We start from the raw sequence: 21,168 nt of genomic DNA on the forward strand, positions 1-21,168 counted from the left end.
ACAATTAAATATCGTTACCCGTCGATTGGTGTTTGGAGTATGAAACGAGTATTTTGGTATGCACAGGGGACTGAATCGGTCTGCGGCATATCTGCCGTCGGAGTGGTAGATGCATGTGGAGTATACGGACAGCACACTTTGGTGGCGTGTGTTGCGCCCCCTCGCTCGCGCGTACACGATAAAACCATTTGCGCGGCATGCTGGTGCTTGCATGTGTCCGCGCGATTGACGTTGTGCGTTGGCGGCTCAGCCTTCACTTCAGCAGCTCCGCGCTAGTCTTTGCTGGCAACAAAGTGCTGCACAAAAGCACGACCTTTATTTTGTGTAGCAGTCAGCGACTGACAGTCCCGTTACTTTCGTAGCGTGGTTTACTGGACTGGACATTCGGAACATCTTTTACCGAAATCCACCTACTACTTTCCCCTATTTCTGGAAATGTGAGCACTATCAACAAATGACATACGAGCGGGTTGTTGTTGTTGTTGTTGCTGTGGTCTTCAGACTGGTTTGATGCAGCTCGCCATGCTACTCTATCCTGTGCAAGCTTCTTCATCTCCCAGTACCTACTGCAACCTACATCCTTCTGAATCTGCTTAGTGTATTCAACTCTTGGTCTCTCTCTACGATTTTTACCCTCCACGCTGCTCTCCAATATTAAATTGGTGATCCCTTGATGCCTCAGAACATGTCCTACCAACCGATCCCTTCTTCTTGACAAGGTGTTCAGCACCTCTTCATTAGTGATGCGATCTACCCATCTAATGGCTCTGAGCACTATGGGACTTAACAGCTGTGGTCATCAGTCCCCTAGAACGTAGAACTACTTAAACCTAACTAACCTAAGGACATCACACACATCCATGCCCGAGGAAGGATTCGAACCTGCGACCGTAGCGAGACCACCGCGGCCGGCTACCCATCTAATCTTCAGCATTCTTCTGTAGCACCACATTTCGAAAGCTTCTATTCTCTTCTTGTCCAAACTATTTATCGTCCACGTTTCACTTCCATACATGGCCACACTCCATACAAATTCTTTCAGAAACGACTTCCTGACACTTAAATCTATACTCGATGTTAACAAATTTCTCCTCTTCAGAAATGCTTTCCTTGCCATTGCCAGTCAACATTTTATATTCTCTCTACTTCGACCATCATCAGTTATTTTTCTCCCCAAATAGCAAAACAAAACTCCTTTCCTACTTAAAGTGTCTCATTTCCTAATCTAATTCCCTCAGCATCACCCGACTTAATTCGACTACATTCCATTATCCTCGTTTTGCTTTTGTTGATGTTCATCTTATACCCTCCTTTCAAGACACTGTCCATTCCGTTCAACTGCTCTTGTAAGTCCTTTGCTGTCTCTGACAGAAATACAATGTCAGCAACGAACCTTAAAGTTTTCATTTCTTCTCCATGGATTTTAATGCCTACGCCAAACTTTTATTTTGTTTCCTTTACTGCTTGCTCAATATGCAGATTGAACAGCATCGGGGAGAGGCTACAACCCTGTCTCACTCCCTTCCCAACCACTGCTTCCCTTTCATGTCCCTCGACTCTTATAACTGACAACTGCTTTCTGTACAAATTGTAAATAGCCTTTCGCTCCCTATATTTTACCCCTGCCACTTTCAGAATTTGAAAGAGAGTATTCCAGTCAACATTGTCAAAAGCTTTCTCTAAGTCTACAAATGCTAGAAACGTAGGTTTGCCTTTCCTTAATCTACTTTCCAAGATAAATCGTAGGGTCAATATTGCCTCACATGTTCCAGCATTTCTAAGGAATCCAAACTGATCTTCCCCGAGGTCGGCTTCTACCAGTTTTTCCAATCGTCTGTAAAGAATTCGTGTTAGTATTTTGCAGCCGTGGCTTATTAAAGCGGGAACACAAAAGAAACAGAACTTTTTTTTTTAACTTACTTACATTTAAAGCAAAACCTTCACTCTCCTTCAAAATACTCTCAACTTGCGCTAATACACTTGCCTAATCTTTTATTCCATTTTTCTAAACTTTGTTTAAATTCATCTTTTGTGATGCTTGACAGTGCCTCCATAGGTTTTTTCTTCACCTCAGTAACGCCGGCAGAACGCTTTCCTTTCATGTCTCTTTTTATTCTAGGAAAGAAATACAGGCCGCGCGGTATTAGCCGAGCGGTCTAGGGCGCTGCAGTCATGGACTGTGCGGCTGATCCCGGCGGAGGTTCGAGTCCTCTTTCGGGTATGGTTGTGTGTGTTTGTCTTTAGGATAATTTAGGTTAAGTAGTGTGTAAGCTTAGGGACTGATGGCCTTCGCACTTAAGTCCCATAAGATTTCACACACACACAACACACAAAGAAATACAAATCGCACGGGGCAAGGTCGGGTGAATATGAAGCGTGAGGAACAAGTGTAATACCATTTTTTAAAATAATTATCGTACATATAGGGCTGTGTGAGCTGGGGCATTGTCATGATGGAAAAACCAATCACCATTGTTTGATTTCATGGGACTAACTTTCTTGCGGCGGGGCGACCTTGAAATCTTCCACTGCCTTGGTCGTCACGATCATAAGCATAGCACCATGTTTCGTAACCTGTGACAATTTTTGAAAAAAAATTTGTATCATTTTAGGATTTATCTTTTAACGCACAGCATGCTTCTGTATGAGATTGTTTTTGTTCAGTGGTCACAGTTACGGCACGAATGTTGCAGCTACTCTTTTCATTCTCAAATCTTCTGTCACAGTTCGCTGCACTGAACTCCAAGTCGCTCCCAACAGCTCCTCAATTTCTTAAGTCATCCGTCGTTGTTCTCTGTTGATGAGTGTATACATTTTTTCAACATTTTCATGTGAACGACCACCAGAACGAGGTTTGTCATCAAATGACATTTCAGCATTTTTGAAACGGGAAAACCACTCAGACATTGCACTTTTCCCCGTATCATCGTCCTTGTACACCGTTTTTAACATTTGAAGAGTTTCCATTCAACTTTTTCCGACCAAAAAGCAGAATTTCACAGCCGCACACTGTGCACGAAAATCGGCTATCGCGAAAACGACAATCATAGGGAACAGTTGTCACTATAAACTATGCTGAAACTAGTTCTTACCTGCTTCAGCGACGACACTCACTCACTCCGGAATGTTCGCTCTGTGCGCTAATGCCGGCCGGAGTGGCCGAGCAGTTCTAGGCGCTACAGTCTGGAGCCGCGCGACCACTACGGTCGCAGGTTCGAATCCTCCCTCGAGCATGGATGTGTGTGATGTCCTTAGGTTAGTTGGGTTTAAGTAGTTCTAAGCTCTAGGGGATGGTTCAAATGGGTCTGAGCACTATGGGACTTAACATCTATGGTCATCAGTCTCCTAGAACTTAGAACTACTTAAACCTAACTAACCTAAGGACATCACACAACACCCGGTCATGACAAGGCAGAGAAAATTCCTGACCCCGCCGGGAATCGAACCCGGGAACCCGGGCGTGGGAAGCGAGAACGCTACCGCACGACCACGAGCTGCGGACAGTTCTAGGGGACTGATGACCTCAGCAGTTAAGTCCCATAGTGCTCAGAGCCATTTCTGTGCGCTAAAAGCGGCAAAACGCGGTAGTACAAAAGATCTGTCCACCAAAAAGTTGCTTCGTTTTCTTTTGGGTGTGCCATCGTATTTCCTGCATGGCTGCCCAGGATGTCAGATGGGACCACAGCATATTTTGCAAACACACCCTCAAACTGCGCAGTTAAAATTAATTATGTAATAAGAATTCTTGTCTGATCAGCGCATCGGAAACACTCGTTCCTATTACAGTAAAATCAGTTCTGTTCCACCCCATTACTTAGTCGCTTTCTCGAAGTCCTTTCCAGTAGGAAGAACCAGACTCTGGAATGATGTCCCTCATTGCATCAGCGGACTGAATAACATCTCCAGCTTCAAAAGATAGTCACTTACATATCCACTGGAATGACAATAATGTCTGCAGTCTTTGTGGAATCGTAAACAGACCTGGATCAATTTTTTTCCTTTGTTTGATGACCGATTTTGGTCTATGAAATCACCATCAGATGTGTCTGTGTAACCAAAAACATTACTAGTTTAGGAAGACCGACGCAAATCGAAAGTCGTAGATCCAAAATGGTCATAAAATAAAGAAAAATTTTGGAATCAAAGACAAATTTAAATCGTTGGATTGCGAGATTGTTGCGGCGGCTGTTGCTGGAACATTTTATACGTTATGAGTGAAACGCTCACGACACTGGTATAATATTCCACGATATTTATTGTTTTATATCACAAACCGATTTTCATCAGTTACGTCATCATCAGGTACAAAGATAAATGTGTGTGGCTAAATCTGATCAAAGAGTGTAAATTAGTGCAATCTACAGAGTATCTCAGCTGATTTGCAAAGATAACACTTTTAATATTTGCTTTAGGACTAAAGCGAGAGGAATTACATAAGTGAAATTGCGATGTAAAACTATTGATCTTAGACAAGAAATGCGACACATTACATTATGAACCATATAAGAATTTACAGTAATTGTTCTGACAACAACATAAACTCTACAGCAAATTGTAGTGACATGTTCTGTGGGATTGGCTGAACTAAATGATTTTGTTCTCAACAGGTCCAGTATTACACAGAGATAAGGTCTGCAAATTAGATGAAACACGTTAGGAAGTAGCAGTGATTATACAATGTAAAAATTTTTAACAGAGTCAAAGTGAAACTATTGTAACTGAATTAAAGGAAACATCGCTGGTACGTGGGTATAAGGGGTAATTTACGACATGGTCTGGATGGAATTAGGAGTGGTATCTTCAGTTAAAAGCGTCTGATTATTCAGTACTAAGCTTGGGCAAAAAGACATTTGTTTATTAATTTCCGTTGTCCTTGTAACTATTACCTTCTTCAAGTAGATGCTTTGCAGAAGTATTCTCTCTTTCAAAGTTTACATCTTCTAAGGTGTTCCTGCAAGCGGGTGCATATTTCCCTTCCAGACTGATCTGTATAGAGTTTGCCACAATTACATGTGATCTTGTGTATTCCATTTTTCCAAAGCCGTAGTGTTGTGTTTGCATTGGAAAAAAAGTGATCAGTAGCGTTGAGCTCAAAAACGATGGTTTGCAGTTCCTGGATTTAAGCTTTCTGACCACATCCAGAGATATTTTTCGTAAATATGGAATCGTGCACCATTTGTTGAGATTTTGAGATAGTGGATCGAGAACAGGGTAAAGAAGAGAAGAGGCCTGTTGTTATTGTTATTTCAAGTGCTTGGATAAAAATAGTAACACATAGATATAAGCACAATTGTAAAATAGACATAAGTAAATTATGATCTAAATTGTTAAGGTAAATAACATCTGTACAAAAGCATATCATACTCTGTGGAACACCTATAATATCATCTCTGTTGACTACTTATATGAAAATCTGTGTAACTGTTTTGTTCATGTAAGATGTTTTCGATGTTTAAAAGTGTACATTAAGTTGTGTGTGACGTTTAGTGCGTGTGAGACTGTGCACACATGGACCATAAGGAAGCTGTAAGCACAAATTCTTCTAAATTTTGCCACTAACTTCACAAAAAGATCGACAACCAACTAAAAATCGCGTGTTTTCTTACATATTGCAGTAAAGTCAACGAAATGAAGAAGAATCTCACACATCGACAACATCACATTGAAATGACATAACAAACACGGAAAACGCACTTGAAAATGGGAATCAGTTCCCGAAGTGCGTCGTGCGAAAAATAAAATAAAGAAAATCGTGACTAGTAGAAAAAAAAAGGTTCAAATGGCTCTTAGCACTATGGGACTTAACTTCTAAGGTCGTCAGTCCCCTAGAACTTAGAACCACTTAAACCTAACTAACCTAAGGACATCACACACATCCATGCCCGAGGGAGAATTCGAATCTGCGACCTTAGCGGTCGCACGGTTCCAGACTGTAGCGCCTTTAAGACTGGTAGCAGATGAGTTGTTTATAAACATAACTACGAAAACCAATTCATAGATGTTGACCCCCTCAGAGTCAGTTAAGACCTGAAGATGATGTACTGAAACACAGACAATGGTAGCCGTATAATAAATAATATCGAAAGGACGCCTCTTTACTACATAAGTGAACGGCCTAAGTCCCTCAAAATTTTAATCAGAAGTATGGACATACAAAAAGAATGCAAATTATTCGGGTGGGTAAACGAGTAGTATTTATTTTCTCACGTAAAAGGATTATCAGCTGACGTCCTGCCATCTGCCATGAATGTAGTAGGTACACGATTAAATGGTTTTTAACTCTCCTTGTTACGCCACAACTGAAGAAAATTTGCACCGCACAGTGAAATTCGGGGAGCCGTAGAATGGCCAATCGCGAGCGCATCCAGTGCCGGCTGCGCGCAGACGGACGCGAGCTTTGCCGTCGCATCACGTCGTGCTGCAATTACTCGCTGCCGGTGCCGGCCATCCCTGACGCTAATCTCGTTCGTCACACCCACTTGCCAATTACGCGAGCGCATTGAACTGCGAGCGGGTAATAAGCGCCGGGACGCGCCGCGCCGGGGGTCGCTGCGCCGCCGCCGCTGCTGCGCGCGCGCGCGCATTCGCTACGAGCTGCGCCTCCCTCGTCTAAAAATTTGCGCCCTCCTTTACGATTCTGGGCCCGTCGGCGGCATTCCTGGCGACGGCCCCAGCTCGGCGCGCCGCGTTGGCTTTGCGAAAGCGCTGCCCGTCGTAAGTTGAGTGCACTGCGCAGAGCGTATCTCGTTGTCGGGCGGGCGGCGACGCACAAAGAGGCGGCGGCTGTGGCCAGACGCCCCTTGTGTTGTGTTGCAGCGGGGAGCGACGAACAAAGACAATGGCAGATACGTTTCCCCCGGCTCGCGTGTCGTGCGCCTTCGCCGCGCTGCTTGTACGTTTACGTGCCTCTGTGCACTTGTGTGTGTGTTTGTGTGTGTGTGTGTGTGTGTGTGTGTGTGTGTGTGTGTGTCTGCGGGGGCGTGTTGTCCGAGCTGCTCTGTTGTTCCTACAGAGCGCCGGTCTCTGTAGACACCCGTAACAAAACCCCGCCGTCTGCGAGCGAAAGATGTAATCGCCACCGCATTAATGCCAAATGGCGTCTCGCGGCTGCAACTGCGCTGTGTAGATAGCCGGCAGACACTGTCTCTGCCGTGCTCGACTGCTAGCCCCGATCTCTGTCGCTCGGGACGATGAATTATTCACTGCTCCTCAGACGTGCTCCCTCGACGCGACTGTATGACACAGCGGTCTCCTTTTTTAACAGCCACAAGACAACATAAAGTGTATGATATCTGCACAACGCCGGACCACATGTCAACCGCACTGCCGTCTCCAAAAATTTTTTATAGTCTGTCCGGAAACTGAAATCTGAGCATACGACTCCCCACTCTCTCTACGCAGCTACCTAGCAAGGAGCAAGCACTTGTTGTTTTACAAAATTACATCGGCCGTTCCGCAGCGCGTCTTTCAATCCAGTGGCGACGCGCTGCACAGTCACGACCGACAGCGCAATTTCCTCTACGCAATCTTCCAAATACAGAAATCTATATTACTAACCAGCTAGAACCAATTCCAGTTGTAGGTTTGTCTTTGTCTACCTAATGGTTTCCAGGAGCAATATGTTTTTCGTTTCAGTGTTTTATATACACTACCAGAAGAAATACAACACTCTCAAGGACAAGGTCGGTTTATTAACAAGCGATATGGGACCTTTATAGGAGTGTATGATGACAAATTCAGACGAAGTAAAACGCACATATTACAGTAAAGGATGTCCAAACACACACACACACACACACACACACACACACACACACAGACACACCTCGGCCACTTTGGCTGTAACACAAGCGTGTACTCTCACATTTAAACAATCAAACGATCATGAATGTGCTGAATGAGAGCTTGCGATACATTACCCCAAGCACCTTGCTTATTGTGATGCAAATCGGCAATGGTTCTTGCAGTCTCCGGAGAATGACCTCCCACTTCTTCGTTCCCCTCACGAGAGATCTTGTGATCTTGCTGGCCAAGGAGAAATGTTGAACACCACAAAGAGCACAATGGTCTGCGTGAACCGTACTTCTACGTGCGTTGTCCTGCTGAAAACTCACACCACTGTCGAAAACACAGCAGTAGCAAGGCAATAACTACCTGTATAAAGTAGGGGCCCTACAAACGTACATCCCTCCCCCAAGACACACACACACACACACACACACACACACACACACACACACCATGGAGCCTGGGGTGCAACCTGTCTGTCATGGGGGAATGTACTGCAGAATGGATCTCTTACCCATCTACCCCCCACATGTTTACATTTCCCTCCCCCTGAGGCACACGCACACAAACACACACACACACACACACACATACACACAATGGGCCTGGGGAGCGAGCTGTCTGACGTGGGGGAATGCACAGTAGAATAAATCGCTTACGCAATCTACCCCATACACCCATCACTCGCATACAGACAGTAGGTACTCAAAATGGCTCTGAGCACTGAGGTCATCAGTCCTCTAAAGTACTTAAACCTGACTACCCTAATGACATCACACACTCCATGCCCGAGGCAGGATTCGAACATGCGATCGCAGCAGCAGCGCGGTTCCTGAATGAAGCGCCTAGAACCGCTCGGCCACAACGGCCGCCTCAACAGGCACCCTTGTCACTGAAAAGAGGAGAGTGCCATTCCACTCTCCACCCGTCAGTGGTAGCTTAATCAGCGGCACTCGTGATTTTAAATCTGCTGCATCAGGCGGTTCCCAAAGGTCCGTGGTAACACAGCAGTTACAGCTCGTGCCCAGATTTCTTGCCCGGGTGATCCACGGTCCGCGAAAACTGCTCGCACTATTCGTCGGTCTTGACGTTCGTCTGTACTACGCAGACTTCCAGAAGCAGGTCTACGTATAAGGGAATTTTCCACAGGCCACTGCTGAAAGCAGCGGCACGCAATCGATACACTGTCCCTAACGTGAGCAGCAGTCCGCTGAAATGGCCAACCAGCTTTCCGCAGGCCGACAATGCGACCCCGTCAAACGACGGTATTTAACAGCAATAGGTGGGCATCGGTCGGTCGTGTTTGTTCCGTAGAATGAATGTTACAACCACTGGCCTCCTCTAAACTCAGCACAGCTACTGCATGCAGAATGAAAGCAGGGGAGACACAGACAGGCCTCCTGAGCGCTATCTTATCGCCGATGACAAATGAACCACAAACACTACAACCCCTCAGTATGCAATTATTATACGCTGATTCCACTGAACAGTCCTTGAGGGTGTTGCATTTTTTTCACTGTAGTGTCATGTCTTGTGCCAACAGTGAAGTACAGAGGAGGTGTTGTTGTACGAGGGTTGACTGAAAAGTAATGCCTCCACATTCTTAACTCTTCAACAGTTGGTACCATTGGTATTCGGCAGGTACTGGCTTGTCCCGTAGCCTTTTCTCTACAGCTCCAGTTGGCGGGAAGCCTTAGCATTGAACAGTTGTGTTGTTACAGTTAAAATATGAAACCCTGCGCAGACGGTCGGTCAGTCCGATTTGGCAACGTGCAGTCATTGAATTCTTGACTGCAGAAGGTGTCACCCCAAAGAAAATTCATCAGAGAATGAAAGCAGTTTATGGTATTTGTGTTGATATGAGTACTGTTCGTCGTTCGGCGAGTAAGTGTAAAGATGTTGAGGCGGGAACATCTGACCTGCATGACAAACAAAGAGTTGGACGTCCTGCGACAGCAGCCACCGAGTTTCACAAGCAAAAGTTGACAGATTGATTAAGGACGATCATCGTATCACTCAGTGAGAAATTGCAAGCACAACCGGCATTTCACAAGAACGTGTGGGTCGCATTATTGCTTTGCGTGGCTATCGGAAGATCTGCGCACGATGGGTAACCCGGAAGCTGACTCCTGAAATGAAAGCGCACAGACTTGAAATTAGCCAGGAACTCCTCTCCCGTTACGAGAATGAAGGTGACGCCTTTCTCCATTCAATTTTGACAGGAGAGAAACATGGTACACCATTACGAACCGGAGACAAAACGACTGTCTTTGGAATATCGACACAAAGACTCCCCCCAGAAAAAGAAATTAAAGACGCAGCCCTCAGCTGGAAAAATCAAAGCCTCATTGTTCTGGGACGCAGATAATATTATTCATGCTGATTTCCTTTATTATGGAACAACAATAAATTTAGAGCGTTGCATCACAACGCTGCGAACTCTGAAACGACGGCTAACAAGGGTCCGAAAGGAAACGGGAAATGGGGAAATGTTTTCCCGCAGCATGACAATGCCAAAACACACACTTCACGTGCCACCACAGCAGAACTTCAGAGACTGAATCTCACCACCGTACGGCATCCTCCATATTCCAGATTTAGCACCGTCTGACTTCCATCTGTTCCCGATAATGAAAGACGATCTGCAGGGACATAATTATGCTTCTTATGAAGACGTTGAGAGAACTGTGAGACTTCTTCCGTGACGACTTCAGAAAACTTATTCATCTTTGGCAGAAATGTATCCAACTGGCTGGTGATTATGTGGAAAAGTGAATATTGGTAATTAAAGATCACATTATAAGGAGTATTTCTGCATTTGATTTATTAAAATATTCCCATCCAAACCCAGTTAACGGAGATGGAGGCATTACTTTTCCTTCAACCCTCGTAGCATGGGGTTGTCCTCGTGCTTAGGGTGTGGCCCGCTTATTGCCCTTAATAAGAAACTAAATGCGAAAGGATACTAACATATTTCACAACATTATGTGCTGCGTACGTTAGAGCAACAGTTCGGAGATGATCGTTATGCGTATCAGTATTACAATCCCTCTTTTCATCAAGCAGTATCTGTGAGGCATGAGCTTGTGGATAATAACGCTCCTGAAATGGACTGACCTACGCACAGCCACGTCCTGACCCAAATACAACGCATCTGGGATGAGTTAGAGCGTCGACTTCGATCCGACTCAGAGTCCAACATAACTACCCTCTCTGGTTTCGGATCTTCGGGAAGAATGGGTTGCCATTTCTCCACAGACACTCTAACACCTTATTGAAAGTATCCGCAGCAGAGTTCGAGCCGTCATTAAGGCGTACGATGGACACACGCCATATTAATGCCTGATATGCCGTATTGATGTCTAATAGGTGTATGGATACTTTTGACCAGACAATGTGCGTCCACGTTCACAACGCAGGTGAACACTGGTATATGGCAGAATATTTATCTATATTTAATTTTAGATATAAGAACTCCAGCGAATGCTCGACAATTAATAATCTTGACACAGCCAAAGTTGCTTTATTACCGACAAGTAAGCAAGGCTACAAGCTACATTTATAGCTAGCCAATGAGTTATCCTTTACACAGTTTCAACAGGCACTGAAAAAATACGTCCAAGAGGTAGGTAAAATAATCAAAATACACGAAAAAGGCATTTGAAAAAAAAATTAAACGTCACGAGCTGCTTAACGCTTTATTGTTATTTTATTTTCTGGTATCCTGTTTCAAATATGCCATTTTTATTGTGGTAGTGGTGCAGGCAGCACCAAAGCAACGAAGAGCATTAGTCGGCTGTGCAAACGAAACTTTTGACTTTGCATTAATGCTAAATGTATTAATACATCTACCGGTGCAATAAAGTTGTGGTCGAAAGACGGTAGAGCTGAGAAATTAATTAAAAGAAAAAAAAAACCGTATGGCCTGTGCCAAGGTTAGTGACTTTTCTGTATGCACAATGCTCGTCCTTTCTTATATATCTGGATATTGAAGCAAATACGTTTGTTTTAAGTGTAATTATATTCTTTTCTGAATCTGAATTGAGAAACAATACGACGCTTTTTACTCTTTGCGGTGAAAGTTTCTGCAAAAAGAGGTGTGGAATATGATAAAAGCAACGGCCGAGACTGTCACTACCACGTCTTTGCAGCCTGTTATCGATGTTTATCCTAAGCAACGTGTGACACTATGACATACTTATCACCCTTCTTTGATTTTCAAGTGATCTCTTGGTCTTGGGAAATGGTATACTGTTTACTTTAAGGGCTATATTTGCTCCAATATCTGTGTTGATAAGGATGTTACGAGCACTATCCAAGTAGAAAAATACCGGCTGATTTCAACTACCATGCGTTGAAAATTCGGTTACATGTCTTGAATTGTTTATCAAATGTTAGGCGTGTTCACATTGTGTGTAACAACTTGTACAGATTTTTACATCAGTTGAAAGGGGAACAGTAGTAATGAAACTTTCTCAGACCGTAAATTTATATATACTGTGGCAAGTTCGCCACACCTGCAAGAACTTCATTTTTCTTAAAAATATGTACAGGTATTGAAAACCATTACTGTGTAATCTCAATTGCTGTTCGTATCATAATTCTCTAGTATGAGACTTGAGAATATGCTCAGACTAATACGTTTCGATGCAGCCAACGGTTAAGAAACGTTATGGGCGACTGAAAATGACTGAAGAGTCTAAATCGATTTAGCCAATAAATAAAATTTGCGTGACCCGAACAACATGGCACGTACGAACATTCCTTCATTTTATCTTACTAAAGAGGACTCTCTATTATTCAACGATATCACTTGTCCTGTAGCCACATCTATAGGAGGCTTTATGTTATGACAATATTCTATCTCCAAGGTCATCTCGATTTTCCGTAAGTCTAATTAAACTATCAAGTTTTGTGTCTTTTATCACTTATTCTTAATTTTGAGCCTGATACTGTACTCGTAACGAAGTCTACATAGTTGGAAACGCGTTCGTGCTATGCATGGTGTAAGAGTTACCCTCTTTCCCTTCCCCTCCTTTTCCCTCTGTCTCCCCCGCCCGCCTTCTCCCTCTCTCCCTCACGAGTCTTGTTATATTAACAGATAACTTCATCGCTATTTGCTTGGTATGTAAATATACAGCAGCTGAACTTTTGTAACAGTAAAGAAACCGTAAACTCAGAGAGTAGTGATCATGTAATTAAAAGATGGCCACGTGTCAGTAGGACTCCCACACTGAAGGTTCCGTACAAACTGAGTTATATGTATAGACAGTTCGTCCATTCCGAAAATCGAGGATCCCGACGATTTTTGCTGTTGTTGACAATGATACTGACAAGATATCGCTCCCAGGGATTCCAAAACTTTCAAGTGAAGTCAGATAACAAATGGAAAAAGAAATATTACTTCGTGTGCCATAATTACATAACAACAATTCTTTTCGCATACTTATAGCGTGAAATCTTTTTTCTTGCTAAATTTACTGATTCTACATCAAAGGGAAGTACCCTATAGGTTTTAATGAGTGAGTTTGCGAGGGTCAAAATATATCCAGAATGGTAGAGCACTTGCCCACAAAAGGCAAAGGTCCCGAGTTCGAGTCTCGGTCGGGCACACAGTTTTAATCTGCCAGGAAGTTTCGGTCAAAATATAGTACTCAAATGGCCGTATTGCACTGGCTTAGCAACTTAACATTTTGACATCACCAAAGGACTATAGACTCAATAAATGACATAAACTTTGACTTGATACATCTATCAGTGCCTGAGAAAAATGGATCCAAACAAACGGCCGAACATACATACAGTTTGATAATAAATGACTTTTTTCGTTTAATATAACTGGTGTCCAAAATTAAAGCTATCAACTGTTATTCCCCCGTCAGGTGTCTGGTTCACTACATCATATAAACTGTCAACACATGTCGTCACGATTCTTTTCTGCACGGGAGATTGCATTCAGATCAACGGACAACCACACCAGCAATGACGTTGGGACACCTATCAAGCGGGGTAGTGCTTGCAGGGTAGTCCCACATCCACACTCGTTGTGCACACAGTCACAGACGGTGCTGTATGGCACAGAGAAGAAGCCTACAGACACTGCTTGGAGGGTCAGGGGAAGAATGGAAGCAGGATAGTCGCTAATTCATGTGGCCTGATGGCTTAATGTGAATCGTTCGGTTGTTTCTCGGATGATGCAACAGTTTATACAGACCGAAATTGTATTGTGGGGACCCGGACAGGGCCGACCACGTGTGACATCAGACAGAGTGGACTGTTATTTGGCTGTAAGGGCACGACGGCACCGCCTTACTACTGCGCTGCAACTGGCATCTGGCCTCGCAGCGTCCCCTGGACGCATCGAGCCAAACGGTGTACAAAAGGTTTTAGCAGAGTGGCCTTTATTGTTGGGGACCTGCTGTCTATTTACCTCTGGCGTGTCTTCACAGAAGGGAACGTCTAGAGCGGAGCCGTCGACATGCCACCTGTACGGTCGAACGGTGGGTCAATGTTCTTTTCACAAATGAGCCCCGATTTGGTCTGGAGAGTAGTTCTCGACGGATTCGCATCTGGAGGTCACATGGAACACGATTTCGGGACCCAAACATTGTGAAAAGAGACCCATAACGAGGAGGGCCCGTAATGGTGTTGGTAGGGATTATGTTGACGAACACCTCTTCATGAAATTGTACGGGTGTATCAGCAAGTTTTAATTTCTGTCAAGTACCGTAACGAGAACTTCGGGATCTCATGCGCGGTTGTTGCGATCCATGCGCGGTTTTTGCGAGGTACCGTGGGTCCAGACTCTTTATTGATGGACGATGATGCTCAAACTCATATAGCACAGATAGTTGATGTTTTTTTGGAAACGAAAGGTATTGCACGCATGGCGAGGCCTGCTCGCTCTACCGATTTGAATCCCATAGAGCATCTCTGGGAGGCGCTAGGGAGACGGTTGGCATCACGTTAGCATCCAACAACGACTCTCGAGACTTGTGAGCAGCTCTGCAGGAAGAACGGGCGCTTTTGCCTCAAAATGAAATTGATGACATCATTCATAGAGTGTCCCGTCGTCGTCAGGCCTGTATTGGTGCCAGAAATGGTCACATCCCATACTGAGCGCATTAACCAATGCATAACCGCTATGATGAAAAAAAAAAAACAAAGAACATCCTTGTCTACCGTTATGTATGTTGCAATTGATTTCGTTCCGTATTCTTTACATTGTTTCTAATTTACTATCACCTGTTCATACTGTTTTGTGGCAAAATAAACACAACCTTGCAAAATTTCTGATTTTTGCTTTAATTTTGGACACCAGCGTAATTAAAAATTAACAATTTCGGATTTTTTCTTTGGTTGAACTGTGAAACCTTTCTTCTTGCCAAATTTCATGATTCCAGACCCTAAGGATTTTGGTGAGTGAATTTGCGAGTGTCAAAATACGTGACATAAATGGCCATATCGTTTGATTTCCCTAACTTAGAAGCTTACAGTTGTTCCACCTCCAAATGGATATAGATCTTAGTAGGTGACATACATTTCAACTTGCTACGTCTTCTCGTTCCTGAGATGAAGGGGGCTTAACAGACAAACGGACGGACAGAGAGTCTGATAACAAATGACAAAATCTTTTCTTTCGTATGATATAATCACAAATCCACAATTTTTGTTTTTTTTTTTTAGCTTTACCTGTACAGTCAAACCGTGCTTTCGATTTCATAACCAAATAGCAAACCACAATTTGTATATGTTAGTAACAACTGACGGTTTTGAATAAAATGAGTTTGTCTATTAGGTGGTATCATTGTAAAGCACTGAAGTAGCTAAGTTGTTGACTTTCTGACCGACTGTGCAGCAGTTCTCTTTAGAGCGGTAAGAGGACCAAAGCAAAATCGGCCGAAAAGTCAGCAATTTAGTAGCTCTAGTGTTTTATAATGCTACGTCCTAATACCCAGACTTATTTAATTCAAGATGACACTAGCCATGTGGGACTAAAAACTCATAACTGTCACTTTTGACTATTATCTATGCATAACATAAATATGGAGCATCTACACAGCAACAGCGAATTGAGAACAGAAGTTGTGTTGATAATTTCTGTTTCTGAAATTATCTTACTTATTTCTCGTAGGATTATTATATCTCGTAGGCTTAGTTCCTGTTTGAAGAACAGTAGACGCCTTCATAAATTATTTCAGTTTCTTGACTGTCTTACACTTCCAATGGAATGATTTGTCGACGGGCCAAAGTCTCCGTTGTCTGCTGACCATCAAAACACAAACTTTCCTTAAAAACATTTGCCAGAGTGATGGAGGGTCGTGGATAAAGTGGTTATTTCTGTTGTGTCACTTCTGGTCACCTCGACCTTCACACGAATCCAGCAAGTGTTTTTCTTCAGTAGTCAGCTTTTACTAAGCTGAATGTCGAATCAAAAAATTCTGTGGGATGTTAAATAATACATCAAATTCCTATATGCAGCTCTGTTGCCTCTCGCGCTATTTTTTATTTTTTTCATTTTTTAAATTTTTTATTTATTTATTTATTTTATTTTATTTTTTTTAATTTTTTTTTTTTTTTGCTATTGGTATTCGGATTTTGAATCTTGCATTGGACAAACACTTCCAATTCGGCATTCACTGAAAGATACTGTTACTAATAACTAGAATAAATGAAAATTTTATTTATTTCCAGTTAGGCTGTTGGTCCGATAGAACTTGGTAACACTTGACAGATTAATTACATATTTGCGATCTTTAACAATGCTTTTTAACAATGCTTTGTATAGGAAAAATCATCCACTAAGTTGATATATTTGCTACGGAATTTCTAGTTCAACTCAATTTATGTTATTTTTTCTGGTAGATAGGCGGATGGTGTGTGCGTTCAAGCACTCTATTCTCGACGTTTCCGACTTACCAAAACCGAAAGCAAGAAAATTTATCTACGCTCGTGACACAGTCTTGGTGACGCAGTCTAATGACTTTACAGCTTCAGAAAAGACCCCCACTCAGGATCTGAGAACTCTAGAAGAGTTTTCTTAATGTATGGCGACTCCAAGTAAATGAAAACAGAACTGAATCTTTCACCTTCCATCTGAGTAACAGGTATGCTGGCTACAGAACACAAACTGCTGTCAGAAATCAGTTGCTGTCATACAGCCCATTCCCAAAAGATCGAGGCGGGACAATGGATCATTCCTTACATATAGAAAACACCTAACTGGAACGAGAAAGAACATATTACACAAACTATGTGGAACAAGTTCGGGTGCTAAGGCATCAGTTCTGAAAACAACTGACCTTTCACTTTAATATTCTGTTAGTGAATAGTGCTGCCCAGTATGGCTGAATAGTGTTCATATAGACATAGTTGATACACAGCTGAATGTGGCTATGTGTAGTAGACAGAATAAAATTCACAGCCATAGAATGCCTACCTAATCTGTCTAATATAGAACCACCGAAGATACGACGTCAAGATGCGTTGGAAAGGGGACAGGAGGAATGTTACAGAAATCCCGAGCTGCCACTACAGTAGGACTGTGATCTCACTCAGAGGCAACGACTTGCGTCCAAACAACCCTCCTAGAGACTTGGCAAAAGACTCACTTCTGAAGGATTCCAGCCAGAAACGGCTTCGCGAGATGAGTGCATCGCAGCCAGTCCTGACTGTGAAGGTTTCATTGTCGATCCTACACGTGCCCCTCCTGGATTCCACTTACCTAGGAGGCCGTGTTCCATCTCAAATCGAAACGCACCAAGCACTGAAGATGCCAGAACTTGAAGCACCAAGCACTGAAGATGCCAGGACTTGGAGCACAAGCGGGGAATCGCTGAAAGTAACAAATGTGACTGCGACACCAGTGACAAACAATACACAACATAGTCGCAGATTGTCCCCTAAGAAAATGTGCTGGAACTCTGTCCAGCATACATGGGGTCTCTGAGGGTGCAGTGTCCTGGATAGAAACTTTAGATATCCACCGATAACCAGCTGCTTGCAGATATCTAGAGAACTTTCCTATCCTACTCTATTTATAAAAATTATTTTTTCTTCTTTTATGTGTAATTCATCCAAGTGCATTTTAAATTTGTTCTCTTCACATGTGTAATATTGTCTTTTCAGCTTAATCTAAGACTTTCCTAATCAGAAATGAATGTAATTTATTTCATGTGTACTATATATACATTATATTACTATTAACATCATTGCTGTTCAATCTAAGTAATGTAACCTTGATGTCACACGAAATAAAAATAAAAGAAGATCGAATTAAACAACAAGTTTACTCTTACCATTCACTGTTTATTTATCTCCACAACGTGTTCATTTACCATAAATATTTAACTTTGTTGCCATGACATTTCCCAAATGTACAATGGATTGCCCTCATCTCCAAATATGTCATCACACCATCAGCTTGAACCCTCTATCCGTTGAAAACTGTATGTACATCAACTAACAGCACAAATTTCACATCTGTGTTACCCCAACCTTTAGTTAACTGTTACATGCAACAGATATAATCTTAAGAACCCCTGATTTTGAAACTTTGCTCCCGTCCAATCACTCCTTCCACTCTCCCCCCCTCCCTCCCTCCCCCCCTCTCTCTCTCTCTCTCTGCCTCCCGCCTTTCATCCTTATCTCTGAACGACAACCAAAAAGTTATTTACGTATAATTTTACCACTGCTGGTAACGTAATTATTGTACTTGAAGTATTCAACATGTCACTCGATTATATGAACGAGTATGGAATTTAAGCTATACAAGCTTCACAGAATCGAAATATATATTCCAATGCATGTTGTATTCAACACCTCAAACGAAGATGCCCACAATCCTTTAAATCTTATTCCGAAAAAATAATGCTGTTATTGTATATTCTTTGTACTCTGTGGTAATGTTTATCTTTTTCTGTATGTTCTGTGCAGCTAATAGGTTCCAGACGCCATCCTTGTCTACAAAATATGACATTTTGTGTGTGATATGTTACGACAGTGAAAGGAACCTTTGACCACTGGAGGTATTCTGTTTTACTTGTTTTATTTTCACTGTTTGATATACGTTTCGTTTTTAATCAAAACCCGCCAAAACCATGTTCTAAAATGTTTTGTTTCTCCACTAGACAGTGCCACAAGTTCCCCAAAAATCTTAACACAGCACACTCATTACTCATAGTAACAAATGTAAGTCTACCTGATGATCGAAGTTTAAACCTTCGAAATGTGTCTTGAAGATAAACAGTGACTGGTAACACTAAACTTGTAGCTTCGTTTGATATCAATAACACTCACGGCAAAGCCTAACCTTAATTGTGCATTAAAAGCAAAAAAAAAAAGTGTATCTCATTGACCAAGAAGTAACTGACAATGCTGAATCTGGTTCTTCCAGAAAGTTATTATCACTGGCTGACTAGAGTCACTTTGAACGTCTGTCGAGGAAATGGCCAGAACTTACAAGATCGTTTCGTGAGACATGTCATTATTCCGGTAACAGTACATGACAAGCAAAGGGCTGGTTTACGCTGTCACTTAACTTACCGATCTGGTTAGACGATAATTTTTGCCGCATCGGAAACTATTAGCTGCCGCATTTTGATTGATCACGTTCCAGCAAAGCTTTACCGGGAAGAGGCATTCGGAGCGCTTGCGAATGCGGCTGTTGAAATTCCTGGGGTCCGCCAGCATCTGCTCGTCGGTGAGTCGGCGCCGTTCCTGCTGCGATTACCGGCTGGCTGAACGTGCTCGCTCGGCGCACCTCCTTTATAGCAAAAAGGAACGCCACTGCCGCCACACGGTACACGGTAGCTCACGTCCATGCGGAGGCGGCTGTGCGCGATTAGCCGATAATAAACAGCGAGCCCAACTGATTCGTATTTGCTCTCCACGGCGAAAAAACGAGAAGAACAAGCCGCAGAAATTAATTGCCCTTTTAATGACTTGTTTCGCAGCCAGTAGTCCGTTGAAATGGGTAGTTTTTATTCCATCGAAAACACGTTATTGCGGCATTTTGATTGATCATGTTGCAGAAATGGCTTCTACATGTTCCCACTGACCTACTACTTTTTTACATTTGTCCTTTTTCTCTCAGTGTGGCCATTTGATCTTCTATCCACTCTAACCAGATCCTCATCTATGCATATTACATGAACGAGTAGGAAGTGTCAGTGTGTGTGTGTCCGCGTTTCTCTGTATGTTGCGGCTAATCTCAGGAACTACTGTAAGGTTTTCAATACGGTTTTCACTAAAATCCACTTTGATTCATGACGTATGTTGGCGTACATAATTTACCAGCGGAAAAATACTCCTATTGGAGCGAAGAAAGGCTAATATGCTCCTCTTTATTAAAAGACTCTGACTGAAAAGAGGGGTACCATCTGCTCGTTCTACCTCCCTCAGCACCTCCCACTATTTTCGCAAAAATATTGGCATGGGAATATATTCCCGTATTTTTATGCTGAGAGCGAAGGTGACAGTGGCTGCAGGAAAGAGACGGAGTAATAAAAATAGTCGAAGGCAGCAGACAGTGTGTGTGGTATAGAAAGGGTGAAGATCACAGTGATACTAAGAGAGGGATACAATGGCAGTGGAACATACTACACAGTGAGAGAACGGTGCTAGGAAAAGAGAGATGGAGACAGTGCCAGAGGAATAGAAAGAAGGAGAAAGTGGAAGTGGGCGAAAGCCAGTGAGTCTATGAGAATGACTACAGGGAAAGATAAAGATAGTGACAGTGATAAGTGGCAGCAGCAGTAGGAAGGAAGGAATGATATATTAATATAAGAGAGTGCAAGACGGATACAGTGACAGTGAGCAGAGGCAGTAGCAATGGGTCAGAATGGAGGCAACTGAGACGGAATCTTAATCGCATAAAATTTTTGCATGTGCTTCAGTACTACAACGTGGGGTTCCCAAAACCATTCTGAAGATCAGGTAGACGCTTTAGATCACGTTTCCCCGTGATACGTCACTTTAAAAACTACGTTTTCGCCTCATTCGGGATTTTAAGTGCACAAGTAGGGTAACTTTGAACCTCTGTATCTGTGGAAGAGATAAAGATATAAAGAAAATTTTCAAGATTTTTCGAAGTCGTGATCTTAGCAACTTAGTGGAAAAATTTCAGCCACTTGCTATTCATAGCCGCCTTGGAACCCTTGGCGGGGTTTTGATCCGCTGGTGACAGTTGTCGCATGTACACCATTGTCTGTGGTGATAATGAGTGTCTAATATAAACATTGTTATCTGTTCCATATTTAAGTGGAGTCTGGAGTGACATCTCGTGGCTGTGACGGGACTAAGATCTGGTCAGCTAGAGTGAGAGACGATATCTGACGGGAAAATCGGTAAACAGCTTCCTCAGCTCCAGGGAGCAGCAAA

Source organism: Schistocerca piceifrons, chromosome 1 (genome assembly GCF_021461385.2).
Source record: "Schistocerca piceifrons isolate TAMUIC-IGC-003096 chromosome 1, iqSchPice1.1, whole genome shotgun sequence".
NCBI lineage: Eukaryota > Metazoa > Arthropoda > Insecta > Orthoptera > Acrididae > Schistocerca > Schistocerca piceifrons.